The following is a 12,564-nucleotide window of genomic DNA, read 5'->3' as shown; positions in this document are numbered from 1 at the left end:
ATATGTGTTAATGACGTGTAACGTCACCACGTACGAGAAGCGTCAGCCTCCGAGAATTGCAATGGCTGTATCTTTAACCTCTTCTGTGCCCATGACGAGATAGTCTCGTCATGGAGCACGCTTGCGCTGTGCCCATGACGAGACTATCTCGTCATGAACCCCACCCACTAATGAAACGCCCGGCACAGGAGGGGGAAAGGGCGTGGCACAGAAGGGGTTAATGGGGCAATGGAGCCGACCACTCATGAGTAATGTAGGGCTTTAACTTAGATGAAACAACTTGGGGGCTCTCAAAGTGCGTGACCGAAGTAATTATGGGCGTGGCTTAAAAACACTTAAACTAAAAATCTGTACTTGGCATACTTTGCCGCCCGACTGGTATTTTGTTACTTCTATCATTGCATCCAGAAACAGGACTATTGGCTTTGTTAATGGTTGTTAGTTGCATACAAATAAGCAACAACTATGGCTTCATTGCATATAATATTGAAATGCTTCCGTTCTTAAATGATGAGACTGAAAGAGCTGAACGAGTCTCTGAGGTTACATTAAAAGCTCTGAGCAGTGGTACTGCTGCAGAGTTAAGATTTTTTTCCCACTGTGAGGGTGAGGGCAAAAATGGAGAACCCGATAGGGAACCTGCTTTTAAGGACCTGGCCCACTTAAAGCCCTCAGTAAATTCACAACATGACGATGTCGTAGGAGCGCACAGGACAGCCAGTGATTAGGGAAACAAATACAATGAATAATCGCATTTCAGCAATAACAAGGTTACCGGAGATCCGGAATTCAGCAATAAGATTATATTCAGACTTTTTTTTACCTAATCATCAAACGCTGATATCACAGAATTATTGTTAAAATTATAGTTGTGTGCTGTCCTATGGGTAATGCATTTTTGTCACATCGAGGTGGACTTGGTTGTGAGTCAGACCCTCTAGTGCGTGTGTAGTTGGGAATTAAGGCTGGATATATCACAGAAGTGAGGTAGCTCAGAGGCTGACTTTGACAGCACATGTTGGCAGCTTTTTCGTTCATTTACTCACACTTGCGACTTCCTTTTAGTGCAACCCTCTGGTAACCTTGTGTCTGTCAGAGCAGCCCCAGGGCTTAATTTGCCCCGGTGAGTGCCACCAACACTAATTTTTGGGGACTGGCACTTATTTTTCCTCTTCAGACATTTCCCAAGGGCAATAGAGCAAAACATGCAGAATAGAGAAAGGAGAGAAAGACGGAAACCAAAGCACAAAGTAAGAAAGAAGGAAAGCAACAAGGCTGAGATAAAGGGACAAGGGGTGGATTAAAGAAGGTCTGAACACGCAGCCTTCGGTTCATATTCGGCGCTTGGACATTTACTAGCACCGGCCTCCAGCTTCTGAGCAGAACTTTGGCTACCAGCATTGCATCTTTGACAAATGAAGCACTGCAGCTCTCTGGAAATATTTCACCACTCATTTTGAGTTAATTGTTGAAATGTTTCAGTTCCAATGGCTGTGGGCCCGATTACGGTAAATAGACTGGCCGACAGGTAGTCGGCGGTCCCAACCACCAAATTAGGATCCAACCACCTATTTTGCATTGAGGCTTGTGCTGTGGCCCAGAAAAGGGCAGCAGCACAAGTCCCAATACTAAAAAGCATGTTTATAAACATCCCTGCGCCCTGTGGCAGGCACCATGCAGTGCCTGCCACATGATGCAGGGATGTATAGGGGGGGCACCACAGCGGAGGGCCATGGGGGACATGGGCCCTGCTAGGGAGCCCCAATACAGCCTTTCCACCAGCCTTTTCATGTCAGAAGAACCAACATGAAATGGCTGGTGGAAAGGTGGATCGTAATCCCCACGGGGGTGCCTGAGAAGGCACCACCTCCATTGTGGGAAATACGATCCGACTGACTGCCCGACGTGCTCCTTGAGCCTGTCTGAAGCTGTCGGTCGGTCTCTGGAGCAATGCAGTCCGACAGACCGCATCGTAATGTGGCAGTCTGACCGCAGATATAGATGTCGATGGGACCAACACTGATGGTACGTCGGAGTCGGTCCCACCAACATCGTAATCGGCCCCTGTTTGTTTGGATCAAGGCTTTTTCAGAACTAGAATGGGAGGGGATGTCAGTTTGCTTTCTGTGTCTGGGTTAAATCAGCGCCGGGACACTCCTTGGAGTAGCTGTGTGCTTAATAAATGCCCATAACATAACATAACAAGGTGGCCTTGTATACACTTGGGGCCTGCACTGTTGCTTTTGCGAAGTCGATGGGCATCAAGCAGGTCGTTACTAACAGGAGAATGCGCACGAGTAGATTGTCTGGTTGCTTTGGTTACCTGCACAGACTCTGTAGTATCTGTTTATCAGCATGACACGAGTCCTTCGAGAGCCTGCTGGTCCTTGAGAAGGAGTCCGTCTGCACCGCAGCTTCAGCCAGTTAAATATTTCAATCGCCTCAGGATTCTTTAGTGGTGAAGTGGAATTGGAACTGGACTGTGGGGTCCCTGCTCAACTCCCTGTTAGAGTCCGTATAAACATGGCTTGTAAAAACTGAATACCTTCCATATGCGTGAACGACACACACACAGAATGCTGTGTGTTTGCACTAGGAACATTTGGGGACTGGTGCTGATTCAGGAAGAGAGAGGCTATGTATGCCCTCCTCTAGGGGGCAAAAGTAAAAGAGCCCTTTAATGAGACTGCACTGGTAGGGAGGGCGTCAATGGAAATTGACGCCGTGCCTATCACAATCAAACTAAATGGACAAGTTAGGGTGTTGGTTTGTGTGGCTGTAATATGTCATGTGGGGCCGTGTTTTTGATGGCTACTGCCGGACATAAGGTGGCTACATCTTGAAATGTGAGCCAGCCACTGGGCTGATGATGGCTGTTTCTTGGTCAGTGAAGCCATACCTGGGCATAGGGTAAGATGCTTTTTTTTTGTAAAGAGATGCAATTCTTCCTTCGTTAGATAGCATATGATTTCCTTTTAGTATATAATGGCAACACGTCGGTTTAGGAGGCAGTGCCAAGTGTATGGTGGCTATTCTTGGCAAATAATATAGTCACACTGACTTTGTCAGTGCTTATGTATGCAGTGTGCACTGCCAGTCTTGCCTGTGGTCTTGGAAGGATTCCCATGATATAGTGTTTGCAGCTGGACATTTGAGCCTGTCACTGGGCTTGCAGTGAAGTTGACTGAAATATGAGGGGAATGCCTGTAATGTGATGGCTGTACTGGGCAGTGCAAGGCTGTGCCTCGCACATTCGAATATACCCAGCATTTTGTTACTGTGATTGCGAACATTGGCTACACCTGGCACAAAATAAACTCTAAACGACTGACTTAGTCATTGCTTGTACACATAGCTCCTTTGCCAGAGGCTTGCTGCTTTGTATTGCTGCAGTGAACAGCAAACTTAACTTAATTGCCTTTATTTTGCTGATTGCGTAAGGGCAGTGTGTATGGATGCTATTCGAGTCGGTGGCCTGCAGTTTTCACAGTCTTTCCCACAGCAGTTGCATTGATCCCCTTTGCTATTTTATCAGCTGCATAGGCCTGGAAAGTAGCAGAAGGAATCTGATTTCTCACTTCTTGTTTTTGTTTTAAGGAAGCATTGTCAATTTATCTGTAGTAATTGGAAGCAACGTAGTTACTGATGAGAACAACAAGTGGATGAAGACTCTTCGGTGCAGATGTTTTGTTTTTGTACTAGTCCAGATTCATGCCTGTTCTGCTGTTCGAGCAAGCGCACCCCGTTTAGGGGTGTGTGGGGTTATACCAAGGGTGCCCATGGATCCCTACTCCTTCCATGCTCTTGTGATTCTATGGCTGAAGGCTATTGTTTGTGGAATCACAAAGGTGCCCGGAGGAGTACTTCCTGCCCTCTTGCAGTGTGCGAGAGTTCACTAGGCGCTGGGGGCAGGGAAGACAGGAAGTTGGTGGCTTGAACTTTTCATCAAGGTAGGCTGGCATCGCAGAGAGGAAGGAGTTATTCAGACTGGGATCATCTTGTCCTTTGTGTTTTCCTTCCCGCCATCCCAGACCAGAAGGCCTGTCATGACTCTCACCCCACCCTCCCAGTCCCCTGGCATGTGAGTGAGCTGCGCATTGGTGGTTGGGAGTTGTAAGTGTATCTTATTGTGGGATAGAGGCCAATAGCAGCATTCAATTAAAAAATAAGCATTTGCAATGCAATAGGTCTCGCATTATTAAAGTTTGAGCTATTGGTGTTGCATTATTTAGCAATGCCAATAGCTCAAACTTTAGTAATGTTAGACCTATTGCATTGCAAATGCTTGTTTACTTCCATCAAGAAGGCATTCAGATGTGTCACACATTTACCATACATTCAGACTGTTAGCACTCTAGTTGCCCATTAGATCACTGTAGTAAAGCTACTGCTCAGTGCTCACCAGGGAAGTCTGCTGCTGGTATTGAAAGTGCATGTTTCAGTCTGCATGTCAGAATTGTTTAATGAAATAGAAGAGGATTTGAGAAGTCACTCAAAATGTGCCCTAATTTTTCTTTCTGCAGCACTAATCATACTTTCTATGGCAAAATGAACCCCCTCATTTTGTTCTTTTTTAAATTAAATGTTTTAAGAGTTACCACTTTATTCCAATCAAGATGGCTTCAGGTGTGCAATACGTTTGTCATAAGTACGACTGCTAGCGCTCTAGTTGTTCTTTAGAACACTCTGGGAAGCTGCAGTAGAACACAAAGGAATCAACTGACAGTCTCTGCCCTTGTTGGATGTACATGTTTTACTGAGAATGTCAGACTTCATTCTCACATGACTGAGAAAGATAATGTGAATTTACAGAAAATATGCTCTCAGTTTAGCTTATAGATCACCTTCCAAACCTCTGTGGGAAAAGCATGAGAAAATTGTTTTCTCACAAACATGATTAATGATATCCCAGCAGAAGGCTTTTTCACGTGGTAAAATCACCTTAGAACACACCACAATTCCTAAAATGAGTATGGTACCATCAACAAATGATTTATAATGTAACTAAAGTCTTAAAACCTTCTATTAACTGCAATGCTTTTTAATGAGGTGCTATCATGTTTATTGGTCCCAAGATGGCTGCCAACACTTCTTGGATGAAGTGCTGACAGCCAATCAGATCTCACGATGAGATGTGTGGTTAGGCTCCGCCTAGATATATATGTGATTTTACTTTTGATTCTCTCAGCAACTACTGAACGGATTTACACCATTTAACCAAAAGTCATGAGTGTGAACCAAGGGCTACCTCTTTGCCAAATTTGGTGTGATTCCGTTCAGCAGTTCGGGCTGTAGCTGCGATTAAAGTTCCTATGGAAAATTGCATGGGGAAAACACGTTTTGGGACCCCCCTTTCTTCTCGGCCCCCACTAGACGAATCACCCCGAGACTTTCTGGATAGGAGCGGACCAGAGCGCCCCACCAGTTTTGAAAATTTTGTGAAGATTCGTCAACCGGCGCCAAAGTTATTCCAAATAGAATGTTGTGGATTTCCTATGGATAATAGGTCCTAACTATAACTATCTACTGGCGACCGCCAGTAGGTAATATATATATATATATATTATCTACTGGCGGTCGCCAGTAGATAGTTATGGTTAGGACCGAGTTTCCATAGGAAATCTGAAAATTCTATTTTGAATAACTTTGGCGCCGGTTGACGAATCCTCGCGAAATTTTCAAAACTAATGGGGCGCTCCGCTCAGCTCCTACCCTGAAAGTCTCGGGTTGATTCGTCAAGCAGGGGCTGAGAAAAAAGGGGGGTCCCAAAACGCGTTTTCCCCATGCATTTTCCCATAGGACCTTTAGTCGAAGGTACAGCCCGAACGGCTGAACAGAATTACTTGAAATTTGGCAAGGAGGTAGTCCTCAGGTCAGGGATGTGCCTTTTGCATATATGGAGTCAATCTGTTCAGTAGTTCCTGAGAAAATTGCAGTTAAATGTACATAAATATCTATAGGCGCGCACCGTTCGCGCACCGTGCACGCACCTTAACGTGCGCGAGCATAATTCTAATTGGTGGTTACATGTCAGTCAACGTTCAAATCGGTCGAAATCAGGAAGTGTCGGCCGCCATTTTGTGTGTTTTGTGTCTGACAGTGAAAAAGAAAGGTGGAGAACGTGAAAAGGGGGCAGGGTAGAGTGTTCCTGACCCCCTAGTCTTTGTCAGGGGTCCCTGAAGGACCCCGAAGGGTGAAATTTTTTTTTTTTTTTTTCAAAAAATAGCGGGGTGCGCGCACGGTGCGCGCACAGTGAAAAACCTTAAAAAGAAAAAAATATATATATAAAAAATATAATAAAACATACATAACTTAGCATTTAAAAAACCTTGCAAATTCACTTAAAAAACCATAGGTTTCACACACGTTATAGTTAGGAATTAGCATTTAAAAAACCTTGCAAATTCACTTAAAAAACCATAGGTTTCACACATGTTATAGTTAGCTGGACATTTCACTCGTAAAAAAACAATGAAATTCCCCCGTTATAGTTAGTTCAGATAACTATAACTCGCGCGCCCGCAATCCACTGCTGATGACGTCACATATTACATCACTCATGACATGGTCAGTGGCATCACTCATGACATCACTGATGACATCATCCTTGTGATAGAGTGGCGGTCGCGCGAGTTATAGTTATCTGAACTAACTATAACGGGGGAATTTCATTGGTTTTTTACGAGTGAAATGTCGAGCTAACTATAACATGTGTGAAACCTATGGTGTTTTAAGTGAATATATATATATATATATATATATATATATATTATCTACTGGCGGTCGCCAGTAGATAGTTATAGTTAGGACCCTGTTTCCATAAGAAATCCGCAACATTCTATTTGGAATAACTTTGGCGCCGGTTGACGAATCCTCGCGAAATTTTCAAAATAGGTGGGGCGCTCCGCTCCGCTCCTACCCTGAAAGTCTCGGGGGGATTCGTCAAGCGGGGGCTGAGAAAAAAGGGGGGTCCCAAAACGCGTTTTTCCCATGCATTTTTCCGTGCACGGCACTAACTGCGTAAAGTGGGCGCGCGGTGCGCGAAGCGCACCGTGCGCGCACCGAACGAACTGCGTTAACTGGGCGCGCACGCCACGAATGGCGTAAAGTAACTTAGCATTTAAAAAACCGTACAAATTCACTGAAAAAACCATAGGTTTCACACACGTTATAGTTAGGAATTAGCATTTAAAAAACCTTGCAAATTCACTGAAAAAACCATAGGTTTCACACATGTTATAGTTAGCTGGACATTTTACTGATAAAAAACCAATGAAATTCCCCCGTTATAGTTAGTGCAGGCAACTATAACTCACGCGACCGCAATCCTCTGCTGATGACATATGTGTCTTTATGAAAAAAAAATATTTGTAATATATGTATAGCTAAAATTTAATGGAAGAAGACATGGGCAAATAAGTGTCTAAATACAGTATTAGCATCAGCAGAGGATTGCGGTCGCGTGAGTTATAGTCGCCTGCACTAACTATAACGGGGGAATTTCATTGGTTTTTTATCAGTAAAATGTCCAGCTAACTATAACATGTGTGAAACCTATGGTTTTTTCAGTGATATATATATATATATATATATATATATATATATGTTTACGATCCTGACAGCGTCCAACAAACAGGCACCGACACCGTGAGTATATTCAGCAAAGAAGGATTTATTTCCAGATGTGGCACAGACGCGTTTCGGCGGGAACAGCCGCCTTGTTCACTGCATCCAATTCACAAGTGGTCAAACATGATTATTTATACATAAATGTCTCGTCACTCAACTGCGGTTGTCACAGCAACCAAACAAAAAAATCATAGACATAGTGAAGGTCATGTTAGAGTTGTTACTATGGCAACCACAAGAAACCGACCTGACGGGTTTAACGTGTCAGAACCAAATTGAAAACAGAGTTTTTTAAAAAAAATAAGGAAAACACTGTAACATTCGTTTATAATTGCATGATAACAGTGAAAATTAAGAAAAACCAAATTGGTAAAAAAACCAGACGGTATAAAATTAATTTGTATAATACAAATTATAGATGTAAATGTCGGTTGTTGGTATACACCTACTCAAAGGGATTCCTCATGGAGAAATGTATACGTTTAGAATCTACTACAGTTATGACTTCTTTGTTATTGAAACACATGTATATGCTTGTAACAGAAACAGTCTACTTAACGGAATGGTTTACATAATAAATAACCAAAACGAAAATAATTGAACCTTTATGCGTAAGGCAAAGAGTATGTATACTAAGTGTGTGCGTGTATTAGGTATCATACCAGAGACTGTTTTTTGGTGGTAATAGAGCCCAAGTGGGCCTAAATTAACAAGCGATTATTTTAGAAACAAGAAGGGTCAAAACTAAAAGGTTTGAGGTAGAGAGTAAGTATTGACAAAAGGTTATTATATTAATAAGAAACAGAGAAGATGTGTTATGTGTGAACTGAACGCTCCCGAGGGGGGACACAGGGAGGAGCGGGGAGGCGGCAGAGTGTAGAGGTGTTTCTATAGATGGACACTAAGTGCTTCATCAGCATTCATCCCATGTGGGATTTTAGAGTTGAGGAGAATAATATATCTCGACTCAAGTCTCCTTAGGGCCAATTGTCTATTTCCACCACGTGGGTTTTTTTGGACACTGTCAATGACAAAATAGGATAGTTCCTGAGATCTCCCATTGTGTAATGAATTTATGTGTCGGGCCACAGGGTATGATTGATCATTATTTGCGATGGCTCTAAGATGTTGCAGGATACGGACATGTGCTGGGTGAATGGTGCTTCCAACGTATTTTTTACCACACGTGCACTGGAGAACATATATTGCAAAATCAGTTTTGCAGTTGAAACTACCTCTTATTTCATAGGGTTTGTTTCTGAAAGGCATGTGTACAGATTTGATGTTAGTACCATGTTTACATGCCTTACATTTGCTGCATTTGGTGAATCCCTTGGGAGTCTGCAGCCAATTAGTTTTTTTGGTAATTGAGGGTGCATTGCGTACTAGCTCTTGGCGCATCGATTTGGCGCGTCTAAAGCTAATCAAAGGGATTTTGGTACATGCTGGTCCTATGATAGGGTCATTTCTTACATTGTTCCAGTGTCTGTACAGGATTTTGCGTAGGGCAGCATGATATGCATTGAATCCTGTAATCATTCTAGGCATATCTGTTTCGGCAGGCACGTGTTTGATTGAGTTGTCTTTTTTGTTGGGGAATAAAAGTTCCTCTCTAGTAATCGTCTTGCTTCTTACTTTGGCATTGTTAAGGCATTTGGTTTCATAACCCCTAGTTTGTAGTCTATTGAAAAGATCGCTGGTAGACTTGTGTAGACTATCTTCGGTGCTGCAGTTACGCTTCATACGAATGCACTCTGCATAGGGGATGCCTTTCTTGACACTGTCAGAGTGAAAACTGTTAGCATGCAGGATGGAGTTGCCTGCCGTGGGTTTTCTGTACGTTCTTGTTTGGATTTTACTATTTTCTATGTACATTTCTATATCCAGGAATTGAATACACTCCTTGCTCACATGGCTAGTGAAGGAAAGGTTGAGGGTATTGTCATTGAGTTTTTGTGCAAATAATTCAGCACTTTCTTGACTACCTCGCCATAGGACAAAAATGTCGTCAATATACCTGACATATATAATCACATTTTCATTCATGATTGCATTGTGTGTTTTCATGAGTACTTGCTCCTCCCACCAGCCCATATGCAAATTAGCATAGCTGGGGGCGAAGCAAGTACCCATGGCTGTGCCCTGCAGTTGTTTTTAAAACAATTTGTCGAATAGAAAAATATTATTATCAAGGCACCATTCCGCCATTTGTAAAAGCATGAAAGTGTGTTTATGCAGATGTATCGGTCTTTTGTTAAGATAGTGCTCTAATGCATGTAACCCATCTTTATGTCTGATGCTCGTATATAGCGAACATACGTCCAGTGTCATGAGTACATAATCTTCTTGCCATTTTACATCATACATTTTGGTCAAAAAAACACCTGTGTCTTTAATGTATGATGGTAAGCCGCAGACAAAAGGCTGAAGGAAAAAGTCAATGTATCGAGATGTGTTTTCAAATAGTCCACCTATGGCAGATATGATCGGTCTGCCCGGTGGATTGTCAGCATTTTTATGAATTTTCGGGATTAAGTACAACTGTGGCGTTGTTGGGTAATCGTTTTTAAGAAAATCGAATTCTGGTTTAGTAAGCAGGCCTTGACTTCTCCATTCATAGAGGACTTTATGATATTTTTCTTTTACTCCTATATGAGTGGTTGGTGCAATACGACTGTAGCACTCTTTTTCATTTAGTTGGTTGTGAGCTTCAGCATTATAATTTGTAAGTGGCCACAGAACCACGTTACCGCCTTTGTCGGACCACCTTACTACAATGTCTTGTCTTTCTTTGATTTTGTTGATGACAATGTTGTAATCTCTCCTGCTATATATATATATATATTAGCATACATCAAGCTTTTTCAATCAAGAAAGCACTCTCGAGCCCAGCTCCATATGCGTGAGTTCTTTATTCACAAAATGACAAACAAACGCCCAACGCGTTTCGGTGCAGCCGCACCTTGGTCACGGGTAATCGGTAGTTTGTGAACAGTGAAACATATAGTGAATAAACAAAACATAAAAGTAGGACTACCTGTCCCAACTCAGTTTCGAAAACGTTTTACTTTGGCATCCATCTTGGAATGGTCAAAATATATGAATACCGCTATTCAAAGTGTCATTATTCAAGACAAAATATGTCGTGACATTAATAGCTAAGTGCATAACTATGATTTTAAATGTTATTCAATTCTGCCCAAGTGGGCATACATCATTCATAACTATTATGAGCGAAAAATAAAAATAGTGCACATTATTTAAATCAAGCCACTGTAAGTTGTTTTGGATAATTCTGCCCCAGTGGGCGTAAAGTTGTCGAATAGCAGTGTTTTTCAAATTATATAATTTCAATCCAACTAAATCATCTGTAAATCCATCTTCTTAAAAAGTATGCTGACAGTCTGGTCTCCTACAAAAATACAAAATTGTGCAATCACTATGATATATGTACAAAGATAAAAACAAACTCATGGCTTCTCATCAATATACTACACTGTGAGCTCTCAAAATTGCAGCACAAAAACATGATTAAATTACCCTAAATGAACCGACATTTCTTCATCTTTATTCAAACCCAGTGGTTGGGCGAGACGAGGAAGAGAACACAATTGGATTTTGAATTGGAGAAGGCAAATATGAAAGCAAGATTTCTAGAAAGAGGGTACCCGAACAAAATAATAGAACAAGCATGTACTAAAGTCAATACTGTTCGAAGGGAAGACCTCCTAGATCCAAAAAATTCCAGAGAAGAGACTGATGAGCCTATCAGGTTTATCACTACATATTCTAACCAATCATGGCAGGTCAGAAATTGTCTGAAAAAATACTGGCACGTTTTGAACATTGACCCAGTTCTGAAAAAAGCAGTGGGAAATCAACCAAAAATCACGTTTAGGAAATGTTCAGCTTTAAAAGATCTTCTTTGCAGTAGTACTGTGAAAGAGGAAAGCAAGAACCAAAGAGACATAAAAGGATTCTACACTTGCAATTCATGCAAAGCTTGTAAGAACAGTGTGAATCGAAAGGAAATTTCTCTATCCAAAAATCATAAACCTTACGTGATCAAGAAGCATCTATCATGTAAATCTGATTACTGCGTATATGCTTTGAGTTGTCCCTGCCCACTTGTTTATATCGGAAGTACCATCCATCAGGTAAAAAAACGAGTTCTTGAACATACAAGGGCAATCATTAATGAGGACAAACAATACCCTATCGCTAGGCATTTTAAAGAATTACATGGAAAAAATGTCAATGTCCTACAATTTTGTGCCCTAGACAGAATTCTTAAATCAGAAAGGGGCGGAGACAGAGTGAGAGAATTGAGACAACTGGAGTCGAGATTGATTATTAAGTATGATACCGTCCAACCACTGGGTTTGAATAAAGATGAAGAAATGTCGGTAAAGGTAAGGTCATAAATAACTCATCCACTTTATGATATGTGTGCAGTTCCAACATTAATAAAGGGGTGTAACAGGAAACAGCACATGGTCATGGCTGTGCTGTGCCTTTGAACGGCAGGTGGGGAGTGGGCATCGGTCAGACTTTCAACCTGTTGGTGATGGTCCAAACAGCTGCAGAGGAAACAAGCATTGGCATAGCCAATAGGTCTCGCTTTTGGGACCTTATAAGTATTTAGTTATGCAGCACAATAACCTTGGTGCAATAACATCAACTGCTGCATGGCTAAAAACGTATAAGGTCCCAAAGGCGAGACCTATTGGCTATGCCAATGCTTGTTTTTAGAGGCCTAGCATGCAGTTTTAAATGTAGGCTGGTAAGAAAGGTGACTACCGATGGGGCAAGGTCTAGAGAGAAATAAGATAGGAAGAGCGGTGAGTTATAATGAGATAGCACAAATAGAACATAGACTAAGATAAAACAAATAGAAATAAGAAACAGCTTCAGTAGAGCAAGTGTGAGAGGAAA

General features: G+C 41.9%; 1 protein-coding gene across 1 annotated transcript in view; it reads right to left on the bottom strand.

The window, feature by feature from the left end:
* Window positions 1-12,564, bottom strand: part of SLC6A6 (solute carrier family 6 member 6) — a 271,368-nt gene that overhangs the window by 149,013 nt on the left and 109,791 nt on the right. The window lies entirely within an intron of this gene.

This window comes from Triturus cristatus, chromosome 9 (assembly GCF_964204655.1).
Source record: "Triturus cristatus chromosome 9, aTriCri1.1, whole genome shotgun sequence".
In the NCBI taxonomy this organism is placed as follows: Eukaryota; Metazoa; Chordata; class Amphibia; order Caudata; family Salamandridae; genus Triturus; species Triturus cristatus.
This window is presented reverse-complemented; position numbering and strand designations above follow the sequence as displayed.